This window comes from Pleurodeles waltl, chromosome 3_1 (genome assembly GCF_031143425.1).
Source record: "Pleurodeles waltl isolate 20211129_DDA chromosome 3_1, aPleWal1.hap1.20221129, whole genome shotgun sequence".
NCBI lineage: Eukaryota > Metazoa > Chordata > Amphibia > Caudata > Salamandridae > Pleurodeles > Pleurodeles waltl.
In genome coordinates, this window is record NC_090440.1 from 631,312,380 (window position 1) to 631,331,094 (window position 18,715).

At 45.1% G+C, this 18,715-nt stretch overlaps 1 long non-coding RNA gene across 1 annotated transcript in view; it reads left to right on the plus strand.

Annotated features, from left to right (window-relative positions):
- The window catches only part of LOC138284402 (uncharacterized), a 186,230-nt gene that overhangs the window by 38,342 nt on the left and 129,173 nt on the right, over positions 1–18,715 (plus strand). Inside the window, exon 2 of the long non-coding RNA XR_011201393.1 lies at positions 15,960–16,230. This is a non-coding gene — a long non-coding RNA (uncharacterized lncRNA). The remainder of the gene's footprint in view (positions 1–15,959; positions 16,231–18,715) is intronic.

An 18,715-nucleotide genomic window follows, 5' to 3' on the forward strand; every position in this document is an offset into this window, starting at 1 on the left:
CCTGGGTCTTACATATGTAGGAAAGAATAAAGGTAGAAGGTTAATGTCCTCAAGATAATTATCACAGAAGGATCAATTTTGCAATTTCACTCTAGTGGAGTCCCACTTGTGTTTGAATTTATTCACTAGCAGTGTGCCTGCTTTAAATTTTATCAAGAAAGTAAGAGCTAACAGTGGTACAAAAGCATCCCTGTACAGTTCAAATGATAGACAGCTTTAAGGAACAAGAATCCATCTGTCATACCTCCTGTCTTTGCGTTAGGATGGTACAAGTCCATCATATGGCCCCAGAATTTATCTTTAACAACTGACTTTGAATAAGTATTAATTGGGATAGATTAGATCAATACGTAGCCTGACCTAGAGTGCTCAGTTGGCATTTGATATAGCTAAGCCATGGAATGGTGAAGCTATTCCCTAGGTTAACGACCTCATCCAAGGCTAATCCATATGTGGCCAATTCCGAGGTAGACCACATTATAACCCACTGGAGTAAGAGTCTTAACCTGGCTAGGTCTCTAATTCTTTTGAGGCTAGTATCGAAGAATAAAGGGACTGACTATGGTGCTTCTTGGGAGGATAAAATGTTCTCCACTCCACAAACTTCTGCACCATAAAGAAGCAGATGACTGCACTTTTTACCCTATAGACCTCATTGACTGGGGACACATATTTCAGTGTAGAAGCTGTATAGTGCTTTATCACTGTTGAAGCATCATGGAGAAAGGTTAATCCTGATTTTAATATTTGGGCCTTCCATTTGGTGGTTTTGTCAAGCCTCACTCCCAGGTATTCAAACTGATATACCTGCTGAAGTTTTGTCCACAAGTGGAAAACTCCCTTTGAATGATTTATGGGTTTTACAGCCAAGATCTTAGTTTTGGACGTAGTTACTTTCTTAGTTCTAGTATTGCAATACTTAGCTAAACTATTCAGCAGGTTCTGCAGCCCAGATGATGTGAGGGAAAGCAGCACAGCATTATCCATGAATAATAATGCAGGAATTGAAAACCCCTCCAGCCCAGGACAATCATGAACACAAGTTAATAAATGTCCCACCAAGTCATTAATATAGAGGGAGAACAGGGTAGGGGCAAGCATGCAGCCCTAGCACATACCACGGGCGATAGGTATACAATCTGTGAGTTCTCCCTGGTCAAACGTCTCACATGAGCATATTTCCTTTCATGGAGTCTAATAAGGACATACATAGACAGGGTTTGACACCCATACTAGCCAAAGTGGGCCACAGTTGACATCTAGGGACAAGGTCGAAGGCAGCCCTCAGATATACAAAGGCCACAAAAGGTGGTAGTTTGAGACTGTAGTTTTGCCTCACTTGCCTCTTTCCACTTTAGTTCACGTCAGATGCTTTTTAATATCATTGGTTTTTTGCATACATTCCCCCCTCACTGCTACCTTCAGAACCTCCCATTCATTCCCTGCATCTGCATTGATCCCCATTCATGCCCCAGATAGGCCTAGAGTGTCTCTCTAATGACCTTTGGAAGGGCTGATAATTCAGTGCCCCTAGAGGCAGTTGCCATTAGGGGGGACCTGTGTTCCCACTGCATCCTGCATATGTTACCAGTAGTGGCACATGACCTGAAAGGATTCTAATGAATTACTATGCCGCTTGCACCTGAGGGCCCAGGGTGTGGGTCAGTAATATGTGGTCCAACCTGATGTGTGTGGCTGAGTAACAAGTGTATTGTGTACAGGTGGGATACAGTGTACAACATATGGCTTTGAAACCCAATGTGGCCATTACTTTAGTTAATGTCAAAGTCATCTTTGGTTTAGTCCTTTGTTTATGGTGATTCCTATCCAGATTGCCATCCATCATGCAGTTATAGTCACCCCCCTAAATGAGTGACACATCTATGTACGGAAGTAAGAGATCCAGCAGGTCCCACAAGAACAACCTGTCATCCATGTTGGGTGCATAAGAGTTCAGGAAACACACCTCCTTTCTGTCCAGCAGACCATAGAGGAGTACATATTGGCCCTCCACCTCTGCATGCACATAGCAATGCAGGAAAGGTATCCCTGGGGCCAGCCATAATATTACCCCTCTTACATAGGAGGAATACATTGAAGAGTACATCAGTCCCCTTCATTTTTTCTTTACCTTACATGCCTTCTCCTTAGTGAGGTGTGTCTCCTGCAGCATGGCAACATGTATACCATGCCTGCGGAGATAAGTCTGGCCCTATAGCTTTTTGTATACGCATTGAGGCCCCTAACATTCTAGATTGATATGCGTTTGCTATCCGTTCTATCGTTAAGCCATTGTCTGGTGGTAACAGATGGTAAGAGATGCTCCTCCCATCTCTCCCCACCTCTTTCAAATCCATGTGTGTCAGTGGATTCCTTTGCACCCCTGGCGGATTCCCTGTGGTGTCCATTCATCTCCTACATTCCTCATCCGTCCCCCTGGGTAAACATCTAATAAGAAATTAAACTGGTGCTTTCTCATATTACCTGTGACCATGGGAATACTAGAACAGTTTGCGGTAACCATCATGCAGCCCAACAGGGACTGCCTAGCTAACTAGCAAACTCTCAGATAGTAGGCTGTTATGTGACCTGCACATCTGACCAGCAGTCTCCCACCTGATCACAGAAGCCCGGTACCTACCATCTGGTACCAGGTAAGGCAGAGCCACCCACCTTCTGAGTTCACAAATTACCCACTAAATGCAGCTCCTGCTAGCCACCCCAATTCTTTGCAACTCATATGCTTGCTACCACACATTGTCAGTTGGCATTTATAAGGTATTCATCCCTCCATAACCCTCTCGTTTTGCATGCTGAGTACTGTAGTGGAAGTCTCACCGGATCCTCCTTCGTCATTAGGGGGATTGAATCATGAGACTTACATTTACCTTTCCCAGTACAGCAAGGACAAACCTGTTCAGTGCTCAAGGAGGTCTGCCTCAGTCCTGTCCTTGTTTGTCATAGCATCTGTAGGAGTCAGCTTTGGCTCTGATATGAAAGTCAGCACCAGCATGCCATCTGGCTACACCTCCACACATGAGGCTGAGTGCTCCATCATGTCCCATCTGTGCCTCTCCTCCAGCCCAGGTAGGCTTGGCTTGCTCCCAGAACCCCTCTCCTTGTGTGCCATCAGCTCTGTTCCTTCCCCCACATTTTGACCAGTGACCTTGATCTAGTGCTACACTTCCTCAATTCCTTCAAAGAAGTGTGCACAGCCATCATGCATTACTCGCAGGTTAGCAGGAAAGAGCAGCATATACATGATGTTTAGTTGCTTCCATTTTCGCTTGATTGCCAAAAAGGATTTTCATTCCTGTTCCGCACTCCTAGCAGAGTCAGGGTAAATAGACATGAGCTTGTCTTCAAAATGGATTGCCCCCTGTGTTTGGGCCATTTTGGGATAGCGGTCTTGTCTCTGTAGTTTAGGATCCAATCAATCATGGCTCTGGTCTGGACCCCCAGGTGAGGGCCAAGGCACCAAGTCTTGGTGGGTTCTCTCCATGACGAGCAATGAGAATAGCTCTTCTGGTCGGAGAAGTTCCTTGAGCCATCCTTCTAAGAATTGTTCTGGCATCACCCCTTCTGCACATTCTGGGAAGCCCACAAACATAAGATGACATCTACTCGCGCTATCTTCTGCATCTTCCATGCTGGGATGGAGATATGCAGATTTGTCTGTGAGAGTGTGTACCATCCAGGGGCAGCCCCATATCAAGAGCAGAGGAGCATCGCCCACTAAGAAAAATGCCCAATTGTAGTACCAGCATGAAAGCAGCACCAGGATTGTCTAGTACAGCTTCCTGGGTCCTGTTGCGGGTTGGACCCAGGAGAGAAGAAGAGACATCAAGAGCTGCCAATGCTGCCTCTGCTTAGCAGACACTCTCACTTGCTGGCACACTGAGGCTCATGATACTTAAAGTCTATTTGGACTTTGCCACAGAGACTTCTGTGCAGGATGCTTTACTTCCTTAGGAATCTGCATCCAGGAGGGGCTCCACCCCTGGTCACCTTCAGGCCTTCAAGCTTGGGCCCACGCCGTCCTCTGTTGTGTTTCTTTCTGCACAACTGGGGTACTCCAGGCCAGAGCAGGCCCTCCTTGCACCGCTGCTCTTCCAGTCCACACTGCAGCCTTCAGTAATGGCAGCTGTCTCCCGCTGGAAACATCTCATCCGCTCTTAGGCTCATCGACTGAAGGGCCCTGGTTCAACGTTGCTACAGCTGATTTCTTGCCCTTAGCTGAGCTCCATGTCCCCCAGCCGGGCCACCACCACCAGTTGGTTCTCAGCACCCAGCCCTCCCAGCTAATTTCTTGCTCTCAGATGAGCTCTGTGTGTCTACCAGTCAGTTCTCAGGGCTGGCCCTTTGACATCAATGCATGTGGCATCAGGTTGCTGCCACCTTTTTTCCCAATGGCGTAAGGCCTCACCAGTAGGAACTTTTCCTCAGTACAGCACTTCTCAGGGGCCTCATGCAGATGCTGGCTCGCATAGATCAGGCATGCCAACTTTCTAGGCACTGGTGATATGTCACAAAGAGGCAGGGTCAGAGGGGCTCCACTTTCTCTGCCTCAATTAGGCACTGGATTACACCCTGATCTTTAATGGCTGGGCTCACCTCTGTCCACCGGGCTCCAGCACCAACCATCACTCCTGGGCCTGCACTAGTACCATTCATGGCCTCCATGGTCCCATCACTAAATCAGTCCAAACCTCGTCCCTGGCTCCAAGTCTCAGTACAAGGCTTTCCCGGGGCTTCAGCGGGCAGAAATGTTCATTTAGGCGCAAATGAGAGCTAATCTGCTTTGGCAGTGCGAGGGCTGTGTAGGATTACATACAATCTAGTATGGAAGCCAGTAGAGCCCCCACTTGGAGCATCCATTCAGCGATCTTGCAAGGCTATGCTCGTCAGTATGAGCCAATTTTACCACGTTTTAGGGAGCGATGGCCACCTAAAATGAAGTCAGAAAATAGGAGGTTGATGATAAAACGTTTGGGGGAAGACCACCCAAGACTGACAGTTTCTAACATGTGTTACCCTCTGCTGAAAGTAGGGACACCTACCCAACTTCCTGAGCATTCTCATCACTAAGGTGGAAGAACCTGTACAGATGTTCAGCATTGGAGTGAACATACCCAGGAAGGTGTTCCGCCAGAAAGACCATTCCCTGTAGGGAAATAGAACACCTCAGAAATTTGGGGTTCTCACCCTCATTTGTCTAAGCCATTTGTGAGGCCTGTGGTCTGTCTGAAACCAGACGTGAGTCCCAAACAGAGTGAATGCTGTGGTTAACAATCTGCACACACAGGAGGAAATTAGAAGAGGTAGAATGACCTGCAAGGGAGAGTGGGTTCACTGGCCTTCAAATGTCACCTGGAGGCCCAGAGGACTGATGGTGGTTCTTCCAGCTCCTCACTACAACTATTTCCTTGGGAGGAGACAGTCCTTCAGATCCTACATCCTGAAGGCTTGATTGGAATCCTGGTGGAGTAGAGACTAGTACTTTACACTTAGCAATGTCCCAATAATCACAAATGGAGTTTCTGGCCTTAAGAATGTTGTAGGGTGTTCTTTGAATACCCTTATCAACACATAAAAATAGGAATGTTAACCCACACAATATCTTATTTCTTCCAAATGACTAGCACCATGGCTGTATCTCTCTTTTTAATAATACTCCATGTGGTTTGTTAGATTGCGTGTTGTTTTCCATGGAACATTCCTTGCATTTGCCATGTCCCTTGATTTATCGCAATGTATGTTGTTGTACTTAAAAAAACTGGTTTCACCTCTCCACGCATGAAGGTATAGTGCATGTAAGTGGCATCTTCACCTATTCACATCATACACATATGTGTGGACATATTGCAAATGTATGTTCCTTTTCACTGTAGTCATTTAAATAGGTATGTGTAGCCCAGTGTTTCCCAATGTGTGCGCCACAACACCCTGGTGCGCCATCCAAATTAGCCAGGGGCGCCACACACCAAGCACACATTTTGGGAAAGGATATCCAAGTTCTTGAATAATTAGTGTCCTTGAAGCAAACTGTTTTGATTGTTGCTGTGTTGCCAGCAATTCCCAACAGTCACATGCACGTCTGCTTAAAAGTGGGATTTGCTTTTTGCTAAACAACCCCTGGAGTTTTTTTTATTTTCAAAGGGGCACTGATTTGCATTGAAAAGAAACACACAGGATGGCCATAGCAGACCACTACTATCCTGGTGCAGGGAGAACGACTGTCTGAAGTCACAGCCTCATTAGCATGCAGAGAAGGCGAACACAAACTAATCTAGCTCCGGGAACAGGCTGGCAATAACCCTCAATCATAGCATCCTATTATAATTTAGTTGGTCATTCATGTAATCCGACTGCAGATCTACTGACCAGAGGGTCCTCAGTGAGTGTCCTGACAGAAAGCGTGCCCCTCAAAAACTGGTCTCTCCCTGTTCATCCCCAATAGGAGTGCATGTATATTCCTTTCTCTTCATAATATTTCTCTAGAGGAGGCATACTCACTTGGAACCACTTTTTTGCAACACCAAGCTAAAATAATCCTTCTATTTCAAGCACATGGATGTTTGGAAATGTTAGCTCTTTTTAATTTGTGAACCCTGTTAGCAAGCAATGAAAAATGCCCTTTCCACTGAAGCAATGCAAAACAGACACAACTGCAGTTTATTCACACACAGAACAATCTTGCCAGCTTGCACAAAATAAAGCAAGAAAGCTTAGATATATTTTGAGGCCTATTCATGTCTAGTTCACTTATACTATGTGAGCACAATTGATATGCCACTGACTTCACAAATACAGCACATTTATGTGCATTAAGACTAACAATGAATCTTACCAATTTCAAACGAATGAAAAAGTGCTGCACCTGAAAACCTCCTGTATGTTACTGAAGCATAATCCTTTGAAGACCTACTTTTGTAAGTCTGTCAACATAATTGTGGTATATTTGTCTTTCACTGACTGAATGCATTAAACTCAGTCTTCAGAATTGTTTACAGTGGCATTTACTTTAGTTTTAAACAGACTTCAAATTGTTTTATTTTCATGAACACAATTTCTACTCAACCAAGGTGAGATCCCTTGTGAATAATGGCAGCTTCAGCCCTGAGCAATACCTCCATCCCAACCACATCATGTGCCAGAGTCATGTTGTCAATTCCAGAACTAAGCCATTCGACCAGTGTAATGATCAAAAATACCTTGGGTGTAAATTTATGTTTTGTTCTACACTTTTGACAATTTTAAACTTGTTCAATAACAGACGTTTTATTGCCCAGTTTGATGATGTTAAATCTAGTGGCCTCAGAAGGATGGAAGACTGAATTGGCCTTGCCAGGATTTGTATTTGTGACCTCCTGATTACAGTAAATGGCAGCAAAAAGAGTTTAACTCACAGAGCCATGTTGCCGGTTGAAATGTTCGTTTACGGAACTAGGTATGTGAAATGTGTACAATGAGCTGGCTATGTCCCTTCAAAGCTGTGCAATCAGTAACCAAATTCGGCTTACTTTTTGCTGCCTCTGGGGATCATGTAAAAAAGCCAAGCTGGGGGTTGCGGCTGAAGGAGGATGTGGCAAGGAGTGAGAAAGAGAAGCTGGGTATGTGAGAAGTGTCACTGGAAGCTTGTAAAGCCCATGCGAGGAGTGAGCAGGAGGCACGGTGCTCCGGCTACTGCTTTCACGGCTGCTCACCTTTCCAGACCCTGCTCCTGTTTGATATATCCGAGTGTAAGATGAGGCTTTTGACAGGAACTGATAGCCTGCTTCAGACCTACATCCAAGGGTCTCAGACACAGCAGAATGTGTGTAATGCTGGGGGCCCTGCAGCCTTGTGTGTGACCTTGGACTCTGCCTTTGCTGGAAGACTACTCTCCCTGCCGCCCTGGGAGCTAACACCCCAGACGGCAGCAGGGAGATAATACTTGGGTTGGCAGTGGCTTCATGGCTGAGAGAAGGTAAGAAATGCCTAGTGCTTACCCTCTACATGCATTATAAGTATTTCTAAACTTCTACACTGCACTTTGAAATCATTGAACATGTTGCTTACCCTCTACATGCATTATAAGTATTTCTAAACTTCTACACTGCACTTTGAAATCATTGAACATGAGTGTGGGCAAAGGAAACAGTATCCTCTATGTAAGGGGAATTCATTGATCAATGCGCAACACGGTTACAGCTAAATTAAATTGTGACAGTCTATATGATCATAAGAACTTCATCAGCTTCCTCTCAATGAAGAAAAATGGAAGTACTCTCTAGGCCAGACTTACATCCCTCCACCCACCAAAAAAAAGTTGCATAATGGGGAGCTGCAGCCAACGGCCAATAGGTCATGGGAGTTGTGGGTCGAAAAGGTTTGGGAACCACTGGTGTAACGTATTCTTCAAAAAGTATTGTCAATGGTGTTACCACATGATTACAACTACCATGATGCCCTGGTTTAGTCTCAATAGTGCAATATGATGTTGCTCAACCTCCCTTTTCTTCCAGATATGCACAAATGTCAAAGTGTCATGTATTTGTATTTCACAATTCCATGCTATGTATGAAAAAGTAATCTGCTGTATTGATCTAGTATGCTGTTACCTTCTTGTCACTCCATTTAACTGATTTAATTGTTTGCAGAAATCATAGTTTGTCTATCCAAAGGTTCACAAACATGTTCTGTAGCATGCTGATTATGAGTAGCATTGATATACAATTTACTTTGCAGTGTTCATGTGAAGACCAATGCCATCAAGTATAATATGTACCATAGCTTTTGAGGCTGCTAGGCCTTGAAATGGCTTAACTCTTAAATCTCCTCTCAACTGTGCTGAATGCTTGTCTGGTACATGTAATGTACACTTCCTAATTTACATTTTACATTTCAGGACATCTCTCCCTCATTGTTACTGAAGTTTGCATCTGCGTAATTTGGCCTGCATGTGTAAAGTGTGAAAAATCACACAAGGGCCAAATCATGCCATTAACCATATTTTCCTTTTAAGGTTGCTTCATTTGTAGCTCAAGACACATTTAAAGCATACTACAGATCATTAATTTCATTGTATTACTAATTTTTGTTAGGTCCGATACCCAGGGCCAGAGGATCACTATGTGCAACAGAAGACACCTCCACCCTAGACCAAGATCAAGCCTTCAGTGAGGACACCACTCCTGAAGGTCCGGAGCATGGGGACAGGCCTGGTCCATTGAGTCTGCCTGGGCAGACTGCCCCAGTGATTCACAGTCAGCCCACGCCAGCTGCTACAACCCCTCAGCCTCAGAATACCTCCCCTTTCTGTGTCCAGAGGAAAACAATTATTATCTTGTGCCCTCCAGTCCTGGCTGCTGTTGAGCAACCACTACCTCCAGTTCTTCCAGGACCCACTGAGATGGACAACATTTCCTCAAGGGCACAGGGTAGTGGGAGAGAATCTGTTGGCTAGCAAAGTGAAGCCATTGGAATAATTACCACTCAGACTACCAGCCACCGAGTCTTGGGAGCGCTAAAGCAGTCCCAAGACATGATGGGCAGATACTGATAGAGGTTGTAGACATTAATCAGGTGCAGAGGAAGCACAATATTGAGATGTTCGTGTTCCTTGACTGGGGTGATGTATGACATTCATCATCACGTGTGCATGGCTTTTTCCACACCATCCACCCTTGTCATTGCCCTTGCCATGCCAAAAAAGGACACTGCTCCACCCACTCCAGTCCCTGCAACCGTGGATCTCCGCCAGAGGAGGGGATGTTCCCCCAGACCACAAGGAGACAATGGCAAGACCTCCACCTTTCAGAGATGCAGATCTTACTTTCCTCCGATGTGTGTCTACCATTCACTCAGTGGACTATTTCCTGGAGACATTTCCCTTTTTTTTAGGGCATTTGCCCTCACACAACGGACTGCCAAACCCCCTACAGGGGCCCTGGAAGACAGGATAGAACTGAAAGGGGACCTTGTGTACTTCCAAGCCACTCTTTGAAGTCTCCCCTACTTCATAGGCACATTTGGGTATTCAAACCGGGATTCTGACCCTACCAACTCAGACACTTCTTGACAAGATACCTCCTGGAAAGGAATCCCTGAACCGAACCTGCAACCTGCTAAGAGAAGCTGCCTCGTTGCCCAAAGGACTCACCTGACTACTTTGCTGTAAAGGACTGCTGCCTTGCCCTCCTGACTTGCTGCCTTCTGCCTTCGTTGAGAAGTGCTCTCCAAGGGCTTGGATTGAGCTTACCTCCTGTTTCCTGAAGTCTCAGGGCCAAAAAGACTTCATTTCTGCAAAGAACTCCTTGTGTGGTGAAAATCGACGCACAGCCTGCCAAAATCGGTGAACAGCCTGCCCTGTGGTGAGAAAATCACTGCATCGCCAAACCAGAACGATGCAGACCGGCTCCCCGTGTGGAGATCGATGCAGAACCAGAGTTCCGACCAGAACTTCAATGCACCGCCCACTTGATCGATGCATCACTGAGCCGTAATGACGCAGCCCGAACGCCTGTGAGAGGAATCGACGCAGTGGCTGCCATGCGACACAAATTCCCCCGCGTCACCCACCGGATCGACTCAGCTCCCATGACTTCCTCCTCCATGCCCAGGATTTATCCACATCATCTCCGGGACATCCAAATACCCCGCAACCCAAAGAGGATCCACGCCTGCATGCCAGAAATCTATGCAAAGCCCTTGCTGCGTGGAAAAGCATTGACACATTGTCTGTATGTGCCCAGAGAAACTGACACACACCAGCTCGTTTTCCACGCATCTCCTCCTCTGCAGTCCCACACGGATAATTTAGATGCAAACCAGGTACTTTGCACTCGCAAGAGACCATTGTTTGTTTAAGAACTAAAGACTCTATTTATAATTACAAAAGTAATATTTCAACTTTATTTATCAAATCTTGATCGTTTTGACCCTAAACTATTCAGATAAATATTCTAATTTTTTCTAAACCTGTGTGGTGTATTTTTGCGGTGTTCTACTGTGTTATTGCATGATTTATTGCACAAATACTTTACATATTGCCTGACTGCTCAGTGCCAAGCTACCAGAGGGTGGGCAGAGGATAATTTGGACTGTGTGTGACTTACCCTGACTAGAGTGAGGGTCCTTGCTTGGACAGGGGGTGACCTGACTGCCAACCAAAGTCCCCATTTCTAAAAATAACACAAAAAGAAGATTTTGCCAATGTGAAGGGATGTGAGTATGTTATGGCTTGACTCGCATATGTGGTTAGTGCAAGTTAAGCAGCACGACTTGCCTTGGTAGCAGCATCCAACCTAAAACAGGTCTGACACAATCACAAGAACTTCCATTCAATCGCTATGCAAGTTGTCTCCGCACAACATCTGTACATCCAAAGAGTGTCTGTCCCAGGATCAACACATGTTCCCTTTGTACTTTCCAACAGCAACATATCACTGCAAATGTCACAACTATGAAATGTACAAATAAAGGTAACATGGTGAAGGATCCTAAACCAGAATAACCAGGGAAAGTAATTGATTCTGCAGATGAAATTTTACTCCAATGAGAAGTCAGAAGGACATATTTACTTATCATGAGCAAAGATAATCAATGTCAATGAACACATCAGTTAATGTATGGAAATGTTGATCAACAGGCAGCTTTGCCCTGGACTTTCTTGAACTAACCAGTACTACTAAATAACCATCACAGACAGAGATGTTCACTCTGTTACACGTTTTTCAGTCTTTTGATGTTACAATATGTAAAGGTAAACTTACACTCAGGTGAAAAAGTGGTCAACAACATCTTGACGTATGTCAGTTGCTTCCTCTTCACCGCTGTCATCTTCATTTCAGATTTCAACATCCTTACCCAGTGGCTCTTCAAGGTCTCCATCCTCTGTGATGATTGGAGTGTTCCATCGCAAGGCTATGTTGTGCAACATCCAGCAGGCAACTGTGATTGGGTGAGCAGAGGAAGACTCCACCAGTCTTGTCCAGGCACTGAAATATGGTCTTGAGGAGGCCAAAAGCCAGCTCCACTGGCCTTCGTGTTCTTCCATGGGACCCATTGAAGCAAACTTTCCCTGGCGTTGTTGGATTCCTCAGAGGTGCTGACAACTGTGTTAGGATCGGCTTAGTCTTCTATATCAAAGTAAAAAATAATTGAAGAGAAAAAAACTTGTCCCATTGTACATTCCTTAACTATGAAAAAGTCACATGATCCTCAGGCCATATTGTACTTACCAACAAGCTAGCCCTCTCAGGTCCAGCATGTGACATTTACAGGGGTATGGTGTTCCATAGTACAAAGGAATGATGTGTTGACCTTTGGAAACTTGCACACACACACTTGAGATGTACCAATCAGCTAAGCAGACAGCTTGCACATTGATTGAATGGAAGTTCTTTTGATTGTGGTAGACCTCTTCTCTAGCATGCGTTAGCTCCAAGGCAATATGCGTGCCATGCATTGCTCCAATCACATTATCACCCAGCGCCTTAAATTCTCCCTTCACATTGGCAAAATCCTTTTGTTGTGGGGACTGGATGAAGCTGTTCATGTGTCTCATCATTGAAGAAATGACTTCTTGTATCACACCACTAAATGTTGGTTGTGACATGCCTCCAGACTTTGCCACTGTGTATTGAAAAGATCCTGTGGCCACAAATTGAAATGCTGCTGTGAGTTTCACTGTTGGTGTTATTGCTGTTGTATTCCTATTGTGAGGCAGAAGATCAGGCCCCAGCTGCGGACATAAATCCAGAATAGTTTGCCTATTCAATCTGAATTTCTTAAAATGTCCCTTTCCTCTATGGTCCTCTATGGTGGCAAGGTCTGGAAAAGGTCTGAAGACTTGAGGATGTCTTCTTCTAAATCTCCCTGCGTTCAAATATCTGCAAGAAAGTCAGACAAAATTACAGAAGAATTGGTCATACAATTCTTAGATAGTCACCACACATCTCACGTTGTTGTAAAAATACATGTTCTTTTGTGACATATGTGTGCATATCACGTTTATGTCATGTTTTCACTCAGAATAACATATTTTCTCATTTCTTTTTTGTAACGATTGTGTAAATAATACATTTGAAATGTATTATATACACTTTATTATTTTTTTATTTTTTTTAATTCATCAACGGAAGTATAAACTACACTGTATCACTATCGATGTGAAACCCAGTACCTTTTTATATTTTAATGTGTCAAAATTCTAAATAAACTGTCTCGTACATATCTTTTTGGTAAACAAACACGCCACCATTTTGAGTGGAGGTGACACACATCAAATTCAGAAATACACTGCTAAACTTCCTAAAATGGTAGGCCCCTAGCTTTGGTGTCAGGATATTGGCTATCTGCTGGCCGTTGGTATATTTTGACCACATAGTATGTGTAACTATCCATGTCGGACACTGCCATAGGCTAACGCGTGTGACGTCTATGCACGAAAGCCAATGGCTGTCTGTAGGAAAGTAAACAGAAAGTGGACATCATTGACATAGACTGTCCTGAGGTCCTGCTGATGCAATTTGGAGGAGGTCAGACCTTGCCTTCACTGAGAACGACGGTACCCCTGTGTACTGTGTCTTCTTTGCTTCCTGATGCCTCTGTGCACTTTTTACAAAATTCCTTCGTACACAGCCTGGCCCAGGTCCCCAGCACTCCATCCTGTGACGCACAACTCGCTGAGTTGTTCTCCGGCAGCGTGGGCCCTTCTTTTGTTTTGCTGCATCAACCACATTTTGCACCTCCTTTGAACCTGGATCCTGTGACTCCTGTGGGTGCTGGCTGGTATCCTGAGGGCTCTGTAAAGTGCTGAGAGCCCCCTCTTCCTCCTTACAAACTCACACAGAGTTGAGGCCCCCAAGTCCCTCCTGGGTCCATCCAGTGCAATTTTGATGCAAAATGTACTTTTATCATACCCAAGGATTGTTGACGCCTTCCAACACGAAATCTCATCTGCAACAATCTTCACACCGTGGGACATCTTTTGCATTATGCAGGAACCCGCTGGCATCTTTCTAGGGTGCATTACTGCAATCTTCAACTAACCAGCGACTCTTCTTTTGTACCCTCTTCTGGGCTGGCAGGGGCTCCTGTCCTTCCTGGAACTTCTTTCAACTTCTGGACTTGGTCCCCTTCCTTTGCAGGTCTTCAGGTCCAATAATCCAGCAGTTGTTCTTTGCAAACTTGGTTTGCTGCTGCAAAATCCCCAAAACAAGGTGTAGTGTGTCCTAAGGAAACTTGCAGTACTTTACTCCTGCTTTTCTGGGCTCTGGGGTGGGGTAATTTACTTATCTTTACTGTATTCTTACTCTTCCAACGATTCTGCATACACTACACTTGTCTAGGGGGGAATTTGTGTTTCACATTACACTTTCTTAGTCTATGGTTTGTGTTGCCCCTAGACCCATTTTCTCCCATTGCATTCTATAGCATTCCCTATTGTTTGCATTGTTCTATGACTATTTACTTGACTAATTGTGGTGTCTAGTGTATATATTATGCATAATACTTATCTCCAGAAGGAGTATTGCCTCTAAGATATCTTTGGTACCGTGTCACCCAACTAAATACCTTTATTTTTGGTAACACTGAGTATTGTCTTTACTTATTTATAAGTACTGTGTAACTATAAGTGGTATTGCATGAGCTTTGCATGTCTTCTAGTTCAGCCTAAGCTGCTCTGCTATAGCTACCTCTATCGGCCTAAGGTGCTAGAAAACTACTACTTCACTAATAAGGGATAACTGGACCTGGTATAAGGTGTAAGTACCCAAGGTACGTACTACAAACCAGGCCAGCCTCCTACACTGTGTCTGTCTCTGTCGCGGAGCACACACTCCATATACTTGTATGCAGCATCTCAAAAAACCTCCTTTGACTCCTAACACTGCAGCCAACTACACCTCCTCTACTTTTGCTACTCTTATTGACCTCTGGGAGCCAGGATGCCAACCTAACAGGTGACAGGGCCCCTAACGTCTCCTGAGGAGTCGGTAGTCCTCACCACTAAGGTCCTATCACTGTACATCTAGCTCTATGGGAATCCAAGTACATGTTTGAATGAGGAATATTTCTCTAAGAAACCTTTTTCTTCTTCATACACAGGATGGTTTGTCCATCTGTGTACATGAGTGAAATGAACAGAATAATTTATCAGGGGACATACTGACGTTTGTCAATGTTTTACATGGCTGTAAATTGAAATGGAAAGTTATCAGAATAAATAAACTGACTTTTTAGTTCATTTTAGTCACAGATCCAGATTTAATTGGACAAACTGCACGCCCTTTCCTAGAGGTGACCGGTAGACACAGTACCAGGTGTATAAGTGGAAAACACAGACAAATGTCGAAATAAGAATGATGTATAGTGCAAGAAAAACATTTCAAGTAATGAAGTAGTTTGATTTGCTTATTTCAATTTAAACTACTTCTCAGTTTTTTAATTGTGAGTGTTTGTATGTTTTAGGCATGTGCTGCACATATAAAGGACACAGGCTCTCAATCATCGAGTTTGTCCAATAACTACACACACCTGTTCATTTATCACCCAAAACTATGCTCTCACTGACACAGATGATGGCCATTGCATACTGCCCTTAGTCATTATTATGTGTGTAAAACCATTGTATTTGCCCCTAAACATTTTTTTAGCATTAGGCCAATGTAGCTGTGGTTGGAGATGTGTCTTAACATTGTACAGTTTACTGGTCAGGAGTGGCTCTCATAGGATGGCTCTCAGACCCACAGCCTAGATGATGTATGTGGGCTGGATTGGTAACATGAGGACATTGTAACTGTTGAGGGTACTCAACAGGTCCCTACACATTTGTATTTCCTAGAAAGATTTAATATTCCGTACTGACTTGCTATAAATCCTTGTGAGTGATGTGACTAAATTGGGTCACAGCAATACAGACAAAAGAAACTCACAAAACTTCTTCTCTTTGCTTTTTCTCATCTCTACAGGTCAACGCCCATAAGAAAAAGGCGATCTGGGAGGCCAACGCCAAGAAGGTGCGGACCCTGGGGGTCTGTCTGTGGCACAGTGTCCTTTGTTGCAAGAGATGGGAGGACCTGTGGCAGGGGCCCTGAAAGTCATCTGAAGTTCAGCTCGACCAGTCCTCCCAACGTGGGAAGTGTGTGCGCCACACCCTTGTTCCCCTAATGGCCCACAGACCTGCAGTGTCCTATTGCGACCTTGATGGGCAAATGAGAGCCCAACAGCAGAATCAAGGGGGTAAGTTCTAGTGTGAGATCAACATGTTCAATAACTCATGTTTTGTAACAGCAACTAATCTTACAAACAACATTAAGGTTGACATCTGTCCAACGCAGAAGGAGAGTCCTTGAATGTGTACGTTTTGGCCGAGGTCTATGATGATGTGTTTTGTGGGTTACATTTTGCTAAAAGATACCACCTGATTTGTGTTCCCAGCCAAAGGACTGGTGTGAGCAGACACATGCTTGCCAAAACAACAAATATGCATCTGTAACATTGATGGTGTGGTGGAAAGTGGTACCAGAGAGGATTCTGGTCTTGGTTGTGTGAGGTGTGATGCTCCTTCCCTATTGTGAAGGATGTCATGTTACTCCTAAGACAGATGACATGAGATAGCATTACATGCTACCATGATACAGTGGATATTCCAAACATCACATTGGTAAGTTGGTTTAATAAACAAACAAGAGTGAGCATGTGAGTCAAAATGACTAGTGAAATCAGGATAAATGGCTACATTTAAGAACTTAAACATAACCCAAATTTGTTTATTCACGGAAATACTATTTCATGCATTGAAAAAGTGACAGATTTGCATTGTATCACTCCTTCACAAATGTGCATGCAAGACAATCTGTTTAGTGATGATAATGTGCTAGGCATACAATGTTTGGTACAACACAGAGAGGAATGTATACACATTGTTGACAAAGCACACCAACACTAAAACAAGGTTCAATGCCCCTTGTTGTGTACAGAGGATGCATCAATAATACTAACAAAATGGGATATATAAAGGGACTTGGGCAGATGGTTGGTTTCATTCCATATATGTTGGAGTATGTTCATTACTCTAAACAATAAAGGCCACCCATTCCGAGGTGCCATACGGTTTCTACAGAAAACCCAAAATAGATAGGGACTGTCAACGTTGCCATCAGCAATACATCATCATCTTCGGAGGACTTTACAGAAGACCAGTCCATAACGGTGGCAGATCCTACTGAGAAATACCGCCTGCATCATGTCTGCCACCCCCAGAGCCATCCCCACCATCTTTCTTGATTCCCCCAGTTAGCCATACCCAGCCTCTAAAAGGGGTGATGTCACCTTCACTGTAGGCATCTCCCCCCGACTCCTGTCTCCCCAGCTGCACTCAGTGAGGAGGCTGTTGACCTCCTGAGGAACATCTCTGTAGGCCAGACAGCACTACTGAATTCCATCCAGGGCCCTCAAGGCCAGATGACACAAATGCTAGCTTATCTGGATAGCATTCACAGTGCCATGTGTGGCAGTGCCATATTTGGCCTACAGAGGTCATTCCAAGGTCTGGCCTCCTCACTGACCATAGCCGCCCACCCATCCCAACCTAATGCCCCAACTCCCACCCCTTCCCGATCCCAATTCCCCATTTCCAGACCTATACAAAGCACACTTAGGCCCTCATTATGAACATGGCAGTCCAAACCACGCCACCGGCGGTGGCGGTAAAAACCGCAAACAGAGGACAGTCCGGACCACCAAATAATGAACCAGTCGAAACACAGGCATCCATAAAACCACCCACCGCCAGTAGAGTAGTGCAGACGATGACGGCAGAGTCCGCCCACAGGCCGACGGAAAGGTCCAACCTACCCCTCAAATAATGAACCACTAGGCCGCCACCAGTTCTGGGGCGGGAACCACCGCCAGGCAAGTCCAGGTGGAAATGAACAAAATATAAGGAAACACTCACCGGAGGCCCACACAATGCGCCGAAGCAGACATGGATAGAGAGCTGTAGGTCATGCCAGCCCTGCTCCTTGCCATATACCTCCATGACCGAGACCGCCGACGAAGACGACAACGGTAAGTACCGCAACCTACGAAACAAGGGAGGAAAGGGCACGGTTACATACCTACCAACTCCACCTACCCTGCAACGCCCCGAACCCTTCACAGCAGCACAACCCATACACCCCACATCAAGAGGTACCTACCCGACACAAGGCAAATCCAACCTGACCATAGTACATACAAATGGCCCACACCCACAAACAATTAAACGAAAGACGAGGTTCAGGAGTTTGCCGCTAAAACAAAGGCAACACATAAATATTTATTCCAGCTCACAGAGCCAACTATTTACAACAAGGCCAATGGCCAGTCCGTATTGCAAGAAGTCCCATGGGCCACAATGGCCCCAACCTGACTCCCAAAAGGGCACGGTACTCCACCTAATGGGGCAACAATGGGTCATCCAGGCACCTCATGGAACGGGCAGGGGTGGTGGGTGTGGGGATTTGCAAGGGGGTGGGGCTTGGACTAGTGCTTGGAAGGTGGAGGGGGTGTGGGTTTGGCTTTGGAAAGTGGGGGGATGTTTCGAGTGGGTGGAGCCAGATGGACTTGGCTCTGCGTGGGGCTTCTTCTTCTCTGGGGAAGGGGCTTGGGAATGTGAAGGGCCGACAGGGGCAGGCTGTGAAGTGGAAGGAGTGGAAAGGGCACGGAGGTATTCATGCTTAGG